Raw genomic sequence first — 18,660 nt, 5'->3', positions numbered from 1 at the left:
GTATAAAGACTCTATAAGGTCAAATTCTGAGGTATTAGGAATTAGCACTCCAACATATCTTTCTTAGAGGGACACAATTTAACCCGTAATACCTGGCTGGTATCTCCTCCGAGAACTTAGCTTCCAAGGAATCTCTGTGATCCTGCAAGTTGAGGTTAAATATCTTTTCTTTGTTTTTTTTTTTTTTTTTCTTTTCTTTGAACTTAAGGTTGTTGATATATCCTCTATGATGGGACTTAATTTAATGTATTGTCTGCTTAATTGTTTGTCTTCTACAATAAATGGTCAACTTGTGGAAGCTGAGGACTCTATTTTGTATCCTTAATAGTTAGTACAGTGCCTGGCACATAGGGAGCACTCACTGAATTCACACCAACGTGATACATGAAAGTGAGAAGAAATTTCTACACTTGTGAGTTGGCAAAATATTTAGCACTTATGGTGATATTTTGTATTAAATAAGAAAACAGCCTGCCAATTTACTAAAGAGATTTGATCTGAATATGACCCAGTGACTATAACTGAAGGAGACTTTACAATGAGTCAGAATCAAATTTGAGAAGTGATAGGGATGGGTGGTTTGAGAATTTCCACAGCCTGTGTTATAGAAGATGAATTGGACAGGGCTCTGGGACAAGTGTCTCTGTAATAATGGGGTGTGTGGGAATGAATGTTGTTGAAGTGATTAGAGCATGGGGTGGCTAGTCCAAACAGCTGGCTTCTATTCCTGACTCACCCTGGATTCACTGTGACCTCCAGCAAATCACTTACCTTCTGACGCCCTTTTAAGTGAGCTTTAAAATTGGGATGGCAGTTGTGACCATGTAAACATATGGGATGTGATGAGAACTAATTTTTTAGGTTAGGGTTTAAAGAGATTTTCTTGAAAGCTTTTATTTACTTTAAATGTTCTGAACAGTATGAGCTGGCAAACTGGCAGTGTTATCTAAAATTTAAAAAGATAAGCTAATTTGAATGAGTAGAGTCTACTTCAGTGAGTTTAGAAGCAAATGTCTTTCTTCCCCCACCTCTAGTAAATAAAGCCAAATGTGTAAGAAGGCAAACTGTTTCATAGAAAAAAAAAAAAGTTTCATCCCAACCTTTCTTTTTTTCCCTCTATCTGTTTTGTTTCTTTCTGTAACAAGTTGATCTTTGGAAAGTTGATCTTTGAAGAGAGGCTGGATGGGAATCAAAATAGCAGAAGTGGGAAGTAAGGGAAGCAGAGTTGACTTCACCAGTCCCTGGAGGATTTTGACCATGAAAATAGAAGTAGAGACCACGCTTTATTATCTGTATGAATTTCAGGGGGAAGTAGCAGAAGCAGCTCCACAGTTTCTGTTGGGAGGCTCAGTGGTGGAACCGTTGTTGGAAGGGGTGCTGGTGGCCAGGACGTTTGAAATTGTGCTTGTGGGGAAATTTATGTTAAATTAGAAAATTCAAGCTAGACATTTCAGAGGGTAGTGGGATGGAACAGATAGAGAGTATAGAAATGTTCCTAAAGCCTCCGGTTTCTCTCCTTAGACCTCCTGTAAGCTGCCAGTGGCTCCTAGGAGCAGCAAAAGGAATACGTGCAACAAAAAGGCACAAGTATGTATGCAGATACATCCCAACAGGGAATGATGCTCACTCCTTTCCTTTGGAGCATTTTGAAGGAAATAAATAGTGCCCTTGAATTTCTACAACAAGGTTGCCCATCTCTAGAACTATGAGTCTAGTCATTTGACCCATACATCTAAATGTAGGCACTGACCAACTGCTATTTTCTCTACAGTGTGTTAAGGGATGTGAGGCTTTTCAAAAAGGGAAAAGTAAGAAAGCAAGGGACATTATACCTACTATCAAATTGTTCATGGTTGGTTTATTGGGTTTAGCTGTAATAGGAACAATTGTAGGATAATACAGGAAATAGAAATTCTGTGACAAATTATGAGACAGTAATAAATGTTGTAACTGGTTATGAAAGGAGAGACCTTATGGAGAGGCCTTTATAGAGTCAAGAAAATTATGGCAAATGTGAAACTTCACCTGAACCTTGAGGGAGATTTGAGTTGGCAGAGGGAAGGGGTAATCCAGGGATGGCAAATACATGTTCTTTGCATAATTATCGTCTCCTCCTGTGTCTATGACAGGCATTGTTAGCCAATCACCCCATCTGTCTTTCCCTAAACTATTGGCATACGGCTTTCTTAGATTAATTTAATGAATTGGTTAATTTTCTTATCACAGTATAGTCTAGTGTAAAGTTTTAGCCTTGTTTATCTCTGGATTTAAGTTACAGACGTGGAAGAGAGTCATTGTGGTAGCCTAGAGGTGCACTGCTGGATCTAACCTCAAGAAAGAACTTCCCCCACAGCCATGAGGAGTAGTTAGCTGGTGATTTGCTCTTGCAGTGGTTTAGGGATCTGCCTCCACTGCAGCGTTTGAGCCAAGGCCAAGCTCTTCTGTGCAGCCCCCCAGCCACTGACTGAGCATGGTGGGGGCCCTAGGGCTTGCCCACTTCTGCTGTTTGCAGGACACGCATAAACGCAGTGTTTGCTCTGAGGTTTCCCATTAGGTTAGGTTGGCTGAGTGTCAGGTTTGCAGTGCAGTCTGAGACTCTGCCCCCGCCTGCTTCCTCCCCCTTTATCTTTCAGAGGCAATATCTGCCTGTCAACCTCTTGCACTCCTAATGCAGTTTCAGTGTTTGCTGGCAGAAGAATTTGCATTGGCTCTGCAAAGGTCTGTGGGATTGAATCAACTTGGTGATAGTAGATGAACCATTTTGTTCCATCTAGTTCCCAATCAAGACTTCAATCTTTCCTTTTACAAGCATTCTGAGGCCAGAGTTTTGGGCTCTGAAATACATGTTGGAAATTCAACGATGATTAAAGCTGATTCCCTACCTTCAATAAGACAGACTCATGTATGTAGAGAGACTTGAGATGAGTAGTTTGTTCAAGACCAGTCTCCTAACTGGTGAGCTGAGTTTTTAATACAAAAAGAAGTTTTGGTTTTGAAGTATGAATATGTGACAGATACAAGAGAACTGGTACAGTTAAATGCACTCGTGTTTACATTTCTTTGTCCCCATTCATAATTCCTATGGCGAATTCTTTGGAACACTAATCCCTCAGGTGTGCTTCATGGAACGAACATGTTAAATATGTTACAATAGGTTTCTTGATTGCAGTTTGGGGAACTCTTTTTATATTCTAAGGTACATTGTGCATTTGTTTGTAAGAGCGGGTCAGGTGGCCAAGGAATCCAAACTTTCTTGGTTCAGAAATTGTTTTACAGTATGCCTTTGAGGAATGCTATCCTACTTAGTTAAATCAATTGATGGTTTATTACTGTCTACCAGCATACGCTAGCATCCATTCAACATTTTCTACCTGCTAGCCACTGCAGTTCCATGAAGGAGGCATGATTATCGATCCGGTTTTTCAGAAGAGCAATCTGAGGCACAGAGGCTTAAGTAACTTGCCTAAGGTGCACACAGATGGGCAGAAGAGCCCCACTACCCTACACTCTCCTGCCTCCCAGTGGCTTTGATGTGTGGAGACCAGTGAGCCTGACCCTTTCAGAGAGGAAGGGGCGTATGTCAGAAATCTACCAAGGACACAGAAGAGTGCATGTGAAAGAATTACAACTGCTTCACTCATTAACAGGGACTGTGGGTTTTGGGCAATTCAGTGAGACATACGCACAAAAGGTCTGAAAAGAAGGTTGGTTTGGATGATGTTTAGTGGGAGGACTGAGCAGGCAAGCATTAATGCTTCCATCTGACGGTCTGGCAAAGAGGGCTTCTCCCTTCTGAGGGCATGTCTAGAGCTGATTCTCTTCTCGCCAGTGTCCCTTCTCCACTTTTTCCATCCTCTCTTCTGTTTCCCAAAGCCCCAGCCCTCTGTTCCTTATACCCCAACATGTATCTTCTATCAGATAGAAGCCAACAGACATAGCAAGAGCAAGGGCTTTACATGTAGACACCTGGATTTAGATCTTCACTGTACCACTTGCCAATTGTTCAAGTTACTTAATCTTTCTAAGCCTCAGTTTTCACACATAACAAGGTGCTATAAAAAATGTCTACATCATAAGATTATTGTAACGATTCAGGAAAATAATATATGTAAAGTACTTAGTGCATAGTGGCACTTAATAAATGGTATTGGCTATAAAGTCTTATCTCTCTAGCTGTTTCCGAAATTAAATAGTGACCTCTTAAACTGAATATCCTTCCAAGTGTAAGAGGGAAAAATTATCTAATTTCAGGTACCATGCAGGTAGTAGGGAAAGGAGGGAATATTTTGCAAGGGGGTGGGTGGCTTTTAGACCCTTGCCAAATACACTCCACATGCATGATTACTGCATGCAACTTTCACCGGTAAAAGAGAGAGCAGCTTTGGTTTATTCTGTGATGACTTGAGACACCACAGGACCAGGTCATCTGCATAAGCTTAGTGGGCATGCTGGTCCTTGGCTTGTGTTTTCTTAAGACTTTCTACTGTCACCTCAGTACCTTGCTGGTAATTTGAGTCTTTGAAGAGGCAGACAATGAGGGTTTTAGTTAGCTCTAATGTCTATTCTGTGGCTTTATTTGCCTCTTTCCTAGAGATTGAGCATTTGTGTCTACGGGCATAAGATCGATTACTGCATTGTGTGGTGGAAATGAAAAGGAAATACTCTTTCTTTCCTCTCAGCTCTGCCGGGCATTGGCTGCAGCCAGTGGCCTTGTCTGAGTGGGCACATGCCATGAGCACATGGACACAGCAACTGTAATTGCACACTTATCTCTGAGACAGAAAATAAATGAAGTTGCTATCGAATTTATTCAGATGGCTCTCAAAAATGCAGCATTTCACGTACTGATTTGAAGTCCAGGAACTAGAAAGTAAGTATGAATGCTTTGTTAGGGAAATTACTTCGGCACAAAATGAATCCTCTTTTTTTTTTTTAATCCAGCCATAGTAACTAATAGCTTAAGATATAAGATAAAAATAACGTATTTTGTAATTAATATTTTAATTTACTAAGAAGGGAGCGAAATGGTGACTAGACTTCTCTTCCCCTTGATAATAATGAACCCAGGCAATTTCAAATGAAGGAGAGCAGCCAGGAGTTTAATACCTTTGATTAAGAACATGTTTCCACAGTGGCTATTATGTTCCTATTTAAAAGAGCAAAACAAAACTCAGGCTTATTTTATTTTGGAACTGCAGGGGGTCTTATGGCATCAAAAGAAGACGAGAAAATGTTTAAGGATAATTAAAGGCAATTTGCCTCATCAGGCCTTTTTCCTCCTTTTTCCTCTTCTCCCCACAATACTTGCTAATTGCTGCTTCAGTGACCTGAGGATTTTTTTTTTTTTTCCTTCAAGTAACTTGCCTATTTGGCTGTTGCCCACACTTATAATTGACTGCATAAATCAATGAATCTCCATTAGTTCATTTAAAAAAAAAGAAAAAAAAAAAAACAGAACATGAGTTACTCCCTGTCTTATCATGCTGGCTAGTTAGACATCAGGAAAGCCAAAGGCAAGAAATGAATTACACGTGTTAATTCATTTCATCTCTGAAAGAATGCCATGAAATCCCTGAGATAGAATGGGAATCCAGAGCAGCTTGCTTAGGGTCCCACTGCTTAGGGTGAGATTGGAACCCTAAGCTTTGTTTTTACTTTATTACCTCCTTAAGTTAAGCTCTCTGTTTCTATATTCATTTAAAAGCTTTCCATTTAGAATTTTCATTGGTTCCTTCAATTTGAATGCCCCTGGCATATATTTAAGCGTATAACACTCAGGTTGCAAAAAGTGAACTTGGCGACTCTCAGAAAAGGCATTGTGGAAAGTCATTCACAGCAGCTTCCCCGGGGAATGAGAAAACTCAGTCACCTCCAGGAAATTTTTAGCCAGCTTTAAAATAACAGAACCCAGCATAGGAACTGAGCTCCTAAAATGCAAAGTGTTTTAATTCAAGATTATGTTTTCAGCTCTGAAAATGGTTAGAAAATGGCATCATACTCCCAAGTAAAGTGACCTCCTGGGAAAAACAGTGGTCCACAAACTTTTGACCTCAGAATTTGCACAGGTTTTCTTTGAACTCAGGTGAATTAAACGATGTAGACTAAAGAATTACATGCTAAGTTAATGCCAAGAAAATGCTGAATTAAGTAATGGGTTAAGTTGTGGTAGGGTAGGAAAACCCACCAATGGCCATGAGTCCAGAATAGGGTGGCTGTGCTGCCGGTTAGGGGAGGGGGACAAAGAATCATGATTGCACATTAATTCTCTTCAGCGAGGTAGTATATGGGGAATTAAAGGGGAGCAGAATCTCAGTCTGATCAAATAAGTGAGCCTTAGAGAAGTAAGAAATAGTATAATCCCTCTTCCAGATTTGTTTTCTGCTAGCAACTCCCTGCCATCTTCCAACATACAACCACAGAAACTTTTGACCAGTGGATGCACAGAGTTTGAGGTTTCAAGGTTTTCTACTTTTGTTTTTATAGCTTTCATTTTCAACCACATTTACACACAGAAACAGCCAACTGTTTTCATATAAAGCACATTTACTCCAAATTCTAATTTTAAAAGAACTTAAAAGAGAATATTAGAGATAAAGAAAGGTTTTGGATAGTAAAATAGACAAGAGGATTGGAGGGATTCCTAGAATGCCCTGTGGTAACCTCTCTTCCTTAGATTCTAGGGATAAGGCGGTAGGGCATAATTTTTAGCTTTAACATCCTCAGAGAGAAAGCAGAGTGAACCAGATTCTAGCTCTGGTTCTTCCACCACCCTTTATTATATGCCCTGGGAGATGTTTTCAATTGCTATGATCCTATAAAACATTTTATATCTGCTTAGTTTTTCTGACTGGTTGGATTAAAGTCAACCATATCTTGAGGAAATATTCAAGGCACTGGGATTAGTCGGAATTATAGCTAAATTTGTGGATTGAGAAATTAAGATACTCTTTGATAAACCATAAATGAAATAGAAAATTGTAAGATTGCATTAATGCTGAAGTCACATGCATCCTAAGTTTCGTGTGGTCTTGGAGAAAAATATCTTTATGCAGAGTGGTGAATCCATTTGGGTGGATTGGCTGTCTTCTGCCCTTCCAGCCCCATTGCCTATGATTCTTCTTATTATTCACATCCAGTCACATTGGCTAGCTTTTTGCTCCTCCAACACACCAGCCTCCTTCACACTCAGCTCCTTCACACTGTGTCGTTAGTCTAGAACACAGGCTCTGTGTCCTCTGGGTCCCTGCAGTTCTCTTTTGGGGTCAATTTCTGCTCATCTGTCAGGTGACTAATTAAGATTCTTTCATGTTTTGTTCCTGTACCTTTTAATATAATTTTTTTTACAGGACATATAAACGTAATTGAAAATCACTTGTGCAGTTACTGTTTTAATATCAGTCTCTCTCTACAGATTATGAGAGTCATGAGGATAGAGGCTATAATTATATTTTTTACCATCATGTAGTAGTTCTAGGCCATAGCTGGTCCTTGATAAATAATTATTGTATAAATTAATGTATGACTGGTATTGGACTTGAAGAATAGGATGAAAACTACCTGAGGCAACTGACATGGAAACCACATCTCAGTATTGAGGATGAACTAGATTTTAGGATTGTAAATGCTAAACATAGAGGAACATGGATGTTGAACATAGATTGAATAGTGAGGAGTGCTGGGGAGACAGAAAACAAGCAATGCTGATATTTTTGGTAGAGAACAAAAACTAAGGTTTACCTAGGATCCTTAAGTGGGGGACTGGTGAGCTAAATCTGTTCAACGCTACCTTGTTGAAAGTCTCTGGTATCAGATATGCTATTCATGGTGACCCAAGTTTGTCTGTGACGTACTGTCTTGACCATCTCACAAAGCTGGGAGCTGTGAATTCACAGTTATGTGTCCATACACATAGAATGCAGCACTTCTAAACCTTTTAGGTTTCTCTGATACCTGACATTCTATAACCTCCTCCAGGAAATTTTCTGAGTCATATACCCTTTCTTTGTAACCCCAAGTATCTATAATTGCATGTATTTGTCTAGTTGTTTCCTCTGCTAGACTGCAAGCTTCTTAATGGTAACAATATTCTTATTTGCCTATATATTTTCATGACTAGCACAGTGCCTAGCATTAGATACCTTAGTAACGTTGGGCAAACTTAATGGAGTTAAACTCCTTTTAGTTAGATCATTTCCTTTTGCCAAGTAAATACGTTGGTTAGGAAATAGTTAAATACATATTCACATAAGGGTGCCTAGCAGAGTAGGTCATGTAGTCAAACTTAATAAAGTTTGTGGTTGGACCAATTTTTGCCACAGATATTTTGGTAGTTTGCTTAAAAAAAAATCACCTCATTGCATTTTTGCAGCATCTCATATCAAGAGTCTCTTTACACAATCCTTGGATCTTGTCTGGTTTTAGAATTTGCTTTGGCTAATAGAATGTGACAAAAATGATGGTGTATCAGTTCCAAGCCTATATCTTCTCTCTGCTCTCTTGCTTTGTGAACAAGTCCAGGCAGCCATTCCAGCTGAGGTCATCCTAGACCAACTGGTTCCCAGCTGACCTGGCAGCTGAGTACAGATGCATTGATTGAGTCCGGCCAAGACCAGAACTGTGCAGCTATGCACAGCCCAGACTGCTGACCTGCAGAATTGTCAGCTAAATAAATGGTTTTTTAAAACCATTAAATTTTGGGGTTACAATGCAGTGGAAGTTAATTATTATAGAGCTGTTACTTTTAATTTGCTAAATTAAAATAGCTGGTGCTACATTTTGCTAAGATGATGGGTGGTGAGATTTGACTTACACATAGGGCATTCCTGGGAAAGGAGAGTCTTAGGGGGAATGACCTGGGCAGTGGAAGATTTGAGACATTAGATACTTTGAGTGGGAGTTGGAAAGTGATAAAAGAGTATCTTCTTTAGGGAATGAACAGTAACTAAAAGAACTCATGTGAGTTCTGTAAAGACTGCAAGCTTCCTCAAAATTAGAGGTGATTTCAGGGGACAGATGAATCATACAGATGAAATGGCTGATGACTTGACATTCAGGATGAGCAGGCCATGCAATACACTGTGTGGGAAGGAACTTGCATGAATTAGTGATAATTGCAGTCTGTCGATATTTGGGAAGAATAAACAGCATAAGCAAATAATTATAAGCCATGGGATAAAAATGGGGAATGATTTTAAGAAAAGAAGAGAATTAGGGAGCAGCATTTATAAGGATAAAGAATGTAAATAGCCCCTTCAATGTGGAGTGTGGAGGTCTGAACTTGTTTTCTATCACTAGCACTATTTGGCTTTAAGAAAGTCAGAGGGCCTTGGATTTTTCAAATGGAAATTTGGTTCCAGTAACTACTTCATAGAGAAAGTAAAAAAAAAAAAAAAAAAAAAAAAGGGCAGGAACACATTTAGCTAATTGTAGAGAGCTAGAACAATGGTTCTTAAAGTCTAAGGTTGTTAGTGGAAACTATAGCTAGGTAATTTTGAATGATCAGCTCATGGACAGTCACACAAGAATTTTTTTTTTTTTTAAATCCACAGTTTCTGTGATTTATATCAACCTCCCCCATTGTCCTTCCCCTCACCTCCAGAACAACCTTGCTTATTGCAGGGAGTGGCAAAGCCTTCTTTTTGCTGCAGTTGGAATGTTCACCCACCCTGGAATCAGGGTGATGTTACAGCTTCACCTGTTTGAGAATGCTTTTGCGTTTTAAGAACGCTTTATATTCCTATGATATGCTCTAGGCCACAGGATTGCAAAGGTGTATTGGAGAACAGAAGTACTCAATGCTATTTTGTTACCCGATCTTTTGGAATTAATTTTCTTTTTAAAATTTTGGGGCAAAGAAGGCATGGTTTTGAAACTCTCTCTTCTGTATTTTTAATTTCCTTTAGTTCATTGGCTTTATAGTTCTGCCCACTGAGTCATGATATCCATTGCTTCAGGGGGAGGGCAGGACCCAGCTAAGAACAAAGGAGACAATGTTCAGTTTTTGAATTCCAAAACACGCTCTTGAAGCTAATTTCAGAGACAACAGTTGTGAAAAGCCAAGGCATTCACTTGTAATACATTGAAAGAGAAACCAGAAGCTTTGCTTTAAATATTAACTATTCCTTTAAAATATTAAGAAGTTACAGGACTGAAGGAAGAACAATTTACTATAAGCCACAGAACACAGAATATGCAGAGTGGAGCACAAAGTTCATTTTCCAATACATTGGAAGGAAACAAAACAAAACTGGTTGGGAGGAACCTGGAGAGAAAGAGTAAGAAGAAAGCAAGAATCCTGAGTCCTGAATTGGGTCTGGTTCGTGGCCCTGGGTGGGCTAGAGACCTCACCTGACTTTAACATCAATGATTAAAGGGAACTTGGTACTCACATCTTGCCTCAAATTCTGAATGGAGATGATTAAGAGGAACATCCTTGGTAGAACAGAAATTATGGTGTTATGTGTGTATAAGATAACCAGGCCTGAGTTGGCCCATTCTCAAGTTGTCCTTCAGATTCAGGAAAGTTCTTAAAATTTGAAGCAAAGGACACTGTTTAAGAATTAGAAAATAGCCTGTCTGCCAGGAAGCTGCCACACCTTAAACTGGAAATTATGGATTGGGTAGTCCAAAGCAAGGGCCGCATGTGGATGCATGTAGCTAAATCTCAGAATGTCGGTTTTGTATATGAGTGTTGAGGTGAGAGATTGAGGCTACTGGCAGAGAAACCAAGCTACCCAAAAGCTGTCACCTCTATGCTAAGGAATCAGACCACAGATACCGGCATCACAGAGTTTGGTGCAGTTGATGGATGTGGTTGGTTCTCAGACACTAAGCAAGAGCTAGATAGTCTTTGTCTAATGTCAGGACAATTAATAAGTCCCTTAGGGACAGGAGAATGATGTTGGGGGAAAACCTGGAATTTGACTACCCAGAAGAGATTAAACTTTTTTTTTTTAATTTATTTTATTTTTTTTAAAGATTTTATTTATTTATTCATGATAGTCACACACACACACAGGAGAGAGAGAGAGAGAGAGAGAGGCAGAGACACAGGCAGAGGGAGAAGCAGGCTCCATGCACCGGGAGCCCAACATGGGATTCGATCCCGGGTCTCCAGGATCGCGCCCTGGGCCAAAGGCAGGCGCCAAACAGCTGCGCCACCCAGGGATCCCCCAGAAGAGATTAAACTTAAAAAGAAAGGTGTAAATTACTTTGAAATAGGATCTAGGTTTTGCTTCTCTCATCAGTGGAAATGAAGCCTCATAGGTATGATGAGTCTAGTTTTGTATCATATATAAGTTTTGACCGCCCAGTGCCACTATTCAGAGGTGTTTGGGTACATATATCATTTTGGCTCCTTGATGAGGGTTAATTCCTTTCTTGTGCCCCATCTAAAACCACTCTTTGTGTTGTATTATGTGAATATGTCTATCTCCACCACTTGATTGTAAACTTTATGGTGGCAAGGACCACACCTCATTCCTTTTAATATTCTCAGCTACTGGCACAGGGTCTGGCATATAGTTATCTCTCAAGAAGTATCTGTTGAATAAATCCCTAAGTCCATGATGACAAACCAGTCAGGTAAATTGTGAACATCTTTACAAAAAACAATCTGTAGGATTCTAGAAAGTCTGACGATTCTTGCTTTGGCTTATCAGAATCAACTGACCGTTTTGTCTGTGCTGTGAAAATATATCCCGTTTATTAATTACAGAATGCCTACTATATGTATCACTCTAAGCACCTTTTGTATTGAAATTGTTTAATTTTCCCAAGGATCTTATGATGTTAGACTTCCTATTCTCATTTTATTGATGAGGAGACTGAAACCTGAAGAGGTTAAGAAGTTGACTCAAGATTCCATAGCCACTAAGTGGACCAGCCAGGATAGAAGTCTGGCTCTAGCCTGTGTTCTCAGCTACTATATATGTAGTTCTCTAAACGTATATGAGTGTCCTCATATAGAAATGTTTAGAAAATATGACAGATGGTCCCCAACTTAACTGTGGTTTAAATAATGATTTCTTAACTTTGTGATGCTGCAAGGGTTATATGCATTCAATAGAAACTATACTTCAAATTTTGAATTGTAATCCTTTCCTGGGGTAGGATACACAGTATGATACTGTCTCATAATGCTGGGCAGTGGTGATGAGTCACAGCTCCAGTCAGCCATGAGATCATGAGGATAAACAACCAGAAACATGTATTCATACCTGTTTTGTTTTTTGCAACCCTTCCGTTTTTTGTTTTTAATAATTATTACATAAGTTACATGAGGTATTTGATATTTTATTATAAACTAGGCTTTGTGTTAGATGATTTTGCCCAACTGTAGGCTAATAACAATGTTCTGTGCACATTTGAGGTACGTTAGGCTAAGCTATGATGTTAGGTTTATTAAATTTACTTTTGACTTAAGATATTTTCAAGTTATATGGGATTACTGGGATGTAACCCTCTATAAGTAGGGTTACACTGTAAAATATGTATTAGTGAACAGTGACAGTACAACTTTCTCCTGTAAGTACATATGATTTCATGAGTGTGTATACTCAAAACATTGTTTGAGTGTTCCAACAAATAACAAGAGTTCTCCCCAGCAGTGTGGAAAGGACTGCATCTGTACGTCTTTGAAATAATAAGTACTATTAGGATACATTGGATCAGATTAGCCTAATAGATATAGTCAGAAAATTCCATCCAAAAACAGAATACTCATTCTTTTGAAGTACACATGGAACATTCTTTGGAATAGGCCACAAAACAAGCCCTAATAAATTAAAGATTGAAATCATATCATGCATCTTTTCCAACTATGGTGATATGAAACTAGAAACCAATCACAAAAAATATGGAAAGAATGCAAATATATGGGGGCTGAATAACATCTTACTAAAGATTGAATAGGTTGGGGATCCCTGGGTGGCTTAGCAGTTTGGTGCCTGCCTTTGGCCCAGGGCGTGATCCCTGGGTCCCGGGATCGAGTCCCACGTCGGACTCCCTGCATGGAGCCTGCTTCTCCCTCTGCCTGTGTCTCTGCCTCTCTCTCTCTCTCCCTCTCTCTCTCTCACTATCATGAATAAATAAAATCTTTAAAAAAAATGAATGATTAGGTCAAACAAGAAATCAAGGTGGAAATAAAAAAAAATACATAGAGACAAGTGAAAATGAAAATCATCCAAAATCTTTGGGATGCAGCAAAAGCTGTTCTAAGAGGGAATATAATAGCAATACAGGCCTACCTCAAGAAACAAGACAAATCTCAAACAACCTAACCTTATACCTGAAGAGACTAGAAAAATAATAAAGCCCAAAGCCAGCAGAAGGAAGTAATAAATATTAGAGCAGAAATAACTAGAGACCAAAACAACAATGAAGCAGGTCAATGAAACCAGGAGCTGGTTATTTGAAAAGTTAAACAAAATTGATAAACCTTTAGCCAGATTCATTAAGAAATAAGGAGTGAAGATTCAAATAAATAAAATCAGAAATGAAGGAGAAAGAACAACCAACACCATAAAAATATGAAGGTTTATAAGAGAATATTAAGAAAAATTATATGCCCCCAAATGGACAACCTAGAAGAAATGGATAAATTCCTAGAAACATATAACCTTCGAAAATTGAATCAGGAAGAAATAGAAAATTTGAACAGACTGATTACTAGTAATGAAATTGGATCAGTAATAAAAAAGTCACCAAAACAAAAGTCTAGGACCAGATGGAATCAGAAGTGAATTCTGCAAAGCACTCAAAGAAGAGTTAATACCTATTCTTCTCAAACTATTCTAAAAAGTAGAAGAGGAAAGAAAGCTCTCAAATTCATTCTGTGAGACCAGCATTACCCTGTTAACAAAACCAGATAAAGACACAACAGGTAAAGGTCAGTATCTCTGATGAACATAGATGCAGAAATCCTCAACAAAATATTAGTAAACTGAATCCAACAATACATTAAAAAATTCATTACAATCAAGTGGAGTTTATTCCAGTATTGCAAAGGTGGTTCAGTATTCACCAATCAGTCCACATAATATGTTACATTAACAAGAAAAATAATAAAAATCATGATCATCTCAATAAATGCAAAAAATAATTTTACAAAGTATAACATCTATTCACAATAAAAACTCTCAATGAAAATGTAGAGGGAATATAACCTCAACATAATAAAAGGCCATATATAAAATCCTCACAGCTAATATCATGCTCAATGGTGAAAACCTGAGAGCTTTTCCTCTAAGATCAGTTACAAGGCAAGGATGTCTACTCTCATCATTTTTTTTTCAACATTAGTACTGGAAGACCTAGCCATAGCAATCAGACAAGAAAAAAAAAAAAAAAAGCATCCAAATTGTTAAGGAAGAAGTAAAACTTTCACTCCTTGAGGATGACATAATAGTGTATGTAGAAAATTCTAAAGACTCCACCAAAAGACTACTAGAACTGAATAAATTAATTTACTGAAGTCTTAGGATACAAAGTTATTATATAGAAATTTGTTGCATTTTTACACACAAATAATGAAGCATCAGTAAAAGAAATTAAGAAAACAATCTCATTTACAATTGCACCAAAAGTAATAAAATACTTATGAGTAAACTTAACCAAGGAGGTAAAAGACTTGTACTTCAAATACTATAAAACACTGATGAAAGAAACTGAACATGACACAAACAAATGGAAAGATGTTCCATGCTCATGGATTGGAAGAAGTAATATTGTTAATACGTCTGTACTATCCAAAATAGTCTGCAGATTTAATGCAATCACTATCAAAATACCAACAACAATTTTTATAGAAGTGAAACAAATAATACTAAAATTTGTATGGAACAACATGGGTGGACCTAGAGGGTATAATCCTAAGTGAAATAAGTCAACCAGAGAAAGTCAAATACCATATGATTTCACTTATATGTGGAATATAAGAAGCAAAACAAAAAAAGAAAAACAAAAAATGGATTTATAAATATGGAGAACAAACTAGTGGTTGCCAAGAGTGGAGGTAGGTTGGGGGAAGGGTCAAATAGATGAAGGAGATCAAGAGTATACTTACCTGGATGAACACTGGATAATGTTGAATTGTTGAATCATTATACTTGCAACGAATATAACACTGTGTGCTAATTATAATTTTAAAAAGGAGTGGAAAATACTACATTAAAAAATAGTACTAGTAGGATCAATGTCAAGTTTGGCTTGTTTGTTCTTTAAGAGTTGGAATGTCTTGGATGAGATAGGGGCATTAGCCCTATTCTGTGGTCCCTCTTGTGAGTTTCCTCTTGCCCAAAAAGTGGCTGTGGGCTCCTATACCACCAGTAGTCTGGGAAGAGCCCAAGCTTTCTTAGAAGGATCCTTTTAGGGGAGAAAGAAGTAGTAGGGGAACACAGGAAAGTGGAACTGCGGAGTTGGGGTGCCTGCCCCTGCCCCAGAATGTACCTATCAGGGGAGAGGGGCTCAGAGTGGGGATGAGCACTTGGATTTTCCTTCTTTTTTCCTTATCAGAGTGCGAAGTGGAGTGAATATCTTTCTTTCTGGATAAATCCAGGGGTAGCCTGTCATTTTGTGGGACTGTTCTGCTTTTGTGCATGTTGAGTCTGACTGGGACAACAAATGGTCATCAGGGGCTTGGGAATCCCTGCAATAAAGGACCCCAGGGACCTTCACCAGATTTTTGAGTTGATTCTGGAAAACTAAACAAGCTCTCTGGATTTATCCCAGTTCAAAGTAGAAAACCGGTCTATAGTATTTGAGGGTTACCTCAGCAGGGCTCTAGGCCGTGCTATGCCAGTAGGCACCAGCATCAGTATAGTTGATTTTTATGTGGTTGGATTGGCCTGTGTGGGTGCCACATTGTTTCATGTGTTGAATATCACCCCTGGCCTTAGGAGAAGAAAGAGTGTTGCCAAAACAGAACTAGTTCTATGAGAATATATTGAGATACAGTCTTTGTTTTGCTTCTAAATTTTTTTTTCATAATTTTTCTAGCTTCACTGTAGGAAGGTAATAAACATCAAAGCTGGCATAGTCAATGATCCCTTTCCAGAGATATGACCAGACAAGCCTCCTTTCATTGGGCTCTTGGGGAAAGTACATTCCCAGGAGGGGAGAGGAACATTAAACCATGTGTCACTCATTCTGCAGGAATGGAAATGTTGGTTCCTCTGGTTGTAATAATTTAGAGATTAAATGTTGGACATGTGACTGCAGGAAGGCTATGATTTGTTTTTTAAATCATAAAATCTTGTTTCTGTTTCTCATCCTGTATGCATCTCCTTTGGAAAGCCATATAACTTGTCCAGCATGCCATTGTATGGAATTGTGTCAGCAAGTTTGTGGTTCTCTCCATAAATCATGTCATGTAGAGACTGCTTTCATAAGCCAATCCCCCACCTGGCCACAATGCCCTGAAAAAAGAATGTGCTTTGTTATGTGATTGGAAGCTTCCAAATCGGTCTTGGCTGTTTTCTATTACTTAGGTCCTTCTAACTTTCCCTTAGCTATTATAGAAAAGTTGCCTTTACTAGGCTTACCAGCATCTAGTGGCCTGAAACTTTATCACAGGGAGTATCACTAATCATTTTCAATTGTGTGAAGCTTTGGGACCTGACTTCTGATAACCTGTAATACTCAGTACCACAACTGCCTTTTATTTTCCTGCCTACGTGTCACATCCTACTTGTTGGAACATGATATTTGTGGCTTGCAGAATCCCAAACCTAACCGAGTGATGGATGTGCTGTCGATGATTAATCCACATCTCTATGTAGTTTTGAGTCTATTGCTTTTCGATTGATTTGTGCTGAGGTTTAAGCAACTAACTGAATGGCTGCTAAGGCTTGATTCTTAACCGTAATACTTTTCCTAGGTGTTTGGGTGTGAATTCCAAAGAACCTGCTGACGGTCAGATAATAAACAAAACAAAACCCCACATAAGCTAAGAATATACAGTCTATACAGTCTGGCTAAGCATGTTGTCATGGCCAGGGAGGGCTACCTTTCTCTCCACACCCCGTCCCCCAACCAATGCCAGATGCTAATTATACTCTTTTGTTCTTAGCAGACAAACTAGTATCTGCTTGGTGCAGAGAGTTGTTCTTATTTGTTTCAACTTTGTTCCCTTTTATGTCTACCCCACCCATTTCCTTTAGAGCACAGGCAGCCAGAATGGAAGGGCTTCCAAAACCTTATTTTGGGCATTTTAGCTCCTACAATTCTGGGCCACTGAGGATGGCACATAGAGTAGCCTGAATGGGACTTAGCAAATTTTTGTACTATTTAGATATTTTGTTGAGAGGTGTTAGTTCCACTAGCATAGACAACTATTTTCTAGTGCATCTTTTTGTTTCAGGTTGTGTTTTATTGTTTTGTATATACATATTTGTAATTTATGTAAATAATATCAGATGATGTATCTCTCATTACGTTTTTCTTTATTCCTTTTTTTTGGGGGGGGGGGACCTGTCCATGTTGCTTTGACAAAACCTCATATCTTGTTTCTAATTGCCACTCCATATTATACATTCAGCACGTTGATTCATCCATATTCCCAGTGATGGACTGAGGTTGCTTCCAGTATCCCTTCCCGTCATACCTATCACTGCAATGAAGTGACCAAGGTAAATACGTTTACCAATTAACTGATAGATTTTCTTCTTTAATGTATCTCTTATGTTTATGAAAAACTGAATTTATGAGATAAATTTTAGTTTTTGTTTCAATTTCTTTTTACCCTTTAAAAAATCGTTTAATATTTTACATAATGCTCCATGGTTTAAAGGTTACTTATAGATTAGTCATGCCCTTTGCTCGAAATTGATCTGTCTTCTCTTCTTGCTTAAATTCACAATTATCATAGTTTTCTGTTGTGCTCACTGGGTGACCTATATGTTTGAGAAGATAACTCAGTTTTGCATTTTTGTCATGGTAACAGTACCATTTCTATAATAATTCAAAATGTAAATTAAGAAAATCCAATACTACAACAGATACTGAAAATCTGTATAAGGTTGTAGGTGTCTTAGAAAAATTCTATGAAAAAAAATTCTACGCGTGACAGAGATAGAATGGCTAGAAGATGTGTTTTCCACATATTTTTCTTTGTCTTGAAAAACCCATCTGTTAGCTCTGCCATGGGTGGCTAACCCTATGGTTCAATATTTTCCTACTCTCTAGAATACTAAGCCAAGAGTAAACTGAAAATAATGTGGCTTTCTTCATGGAAAAGAATTCACAATATTATTTTGGAGAGGAATCTATGAAACGATGAGATTGTCCTTTACCCAAACTATCTTCTGAGCTAAGCTGCCAGAGGTGAGTTAGGAGCACCAAGTGTTATAAGACCTTCAACAAGTCTGGTTGTGGCAGGCTGTACTAGGATAACGTGCTTGACCAAGGCAGCCACGTGCAGACTGAGTTGTGATCTACAAAGGACCCCATTTGGGACTTAGTTCCAAAGAGGTGCTACAGTTTGAAAATGATTAATTGGAACAATTAGATCATTTGTATGGGGGTTCTTAGAACACAGGGAAAGACACTCATAATGGAGTAAAAAGAAGCAGCTGATAGAGAAATAAAATAGTTGAAAAAAGAAAATAATAGATTGATTTAATTTCTGTGGCATCCTAAAAAAATTCCAGCTTTCTTTAGACC

At 38.4% G+C, this 18,660-nt stretch overlaps 1 long non-coding RNA gene across 3 annotated transcripts in view; it reads left to right on the top strand.

The window, feature by feature from the left end:
• LOC111096433 overlaps nucleotides 1–18,660 on the top strand; it is a 217,399-nt gene that overhangs the window by 10,139 nt on the left and 188,600 nt on the right. The window contains exons 1-2 of one of the 3 annotated variants that reach the window (XR_005361368.1): nucleotides 4,691–4,870; nucleotides 17,537–17,627. The exons of 1 other annotated variant lie outside the window; for it this stretch is intronic. This is a non-coding gene — a long non-coding RNA (uncharacterized LOC111096433). Of the gene's footprint in view, nucleotides 1–4,690; nucleotides 4,871–17,536; nucleotides 17,628–18,660 lie in introns of those variants that run through there. One more of the 3 variants, XR_005361366.1, reaches the window with a different exon arrangement.

The sequence above is a fragment of the Canis lupus genome, chromosome 6 (assembly GCF_011100685.1).
Source record: "Canis lupus familiaris isolate Mischka breed German Shepherd chromosome 6, alternate assembly UU_Cfam_GSD_1.0, whole genome shotgun sequence".
NCBI classification, from domain to species: domain Eukaryota; kingdom Metazoa; phylum Chordata; class Mammalia; order Carnivora; family Canidae; genus Canis; species Canis lupus.
This window is presented reverse-complemented; position numbering and strand designations above follow the sequence as displayed.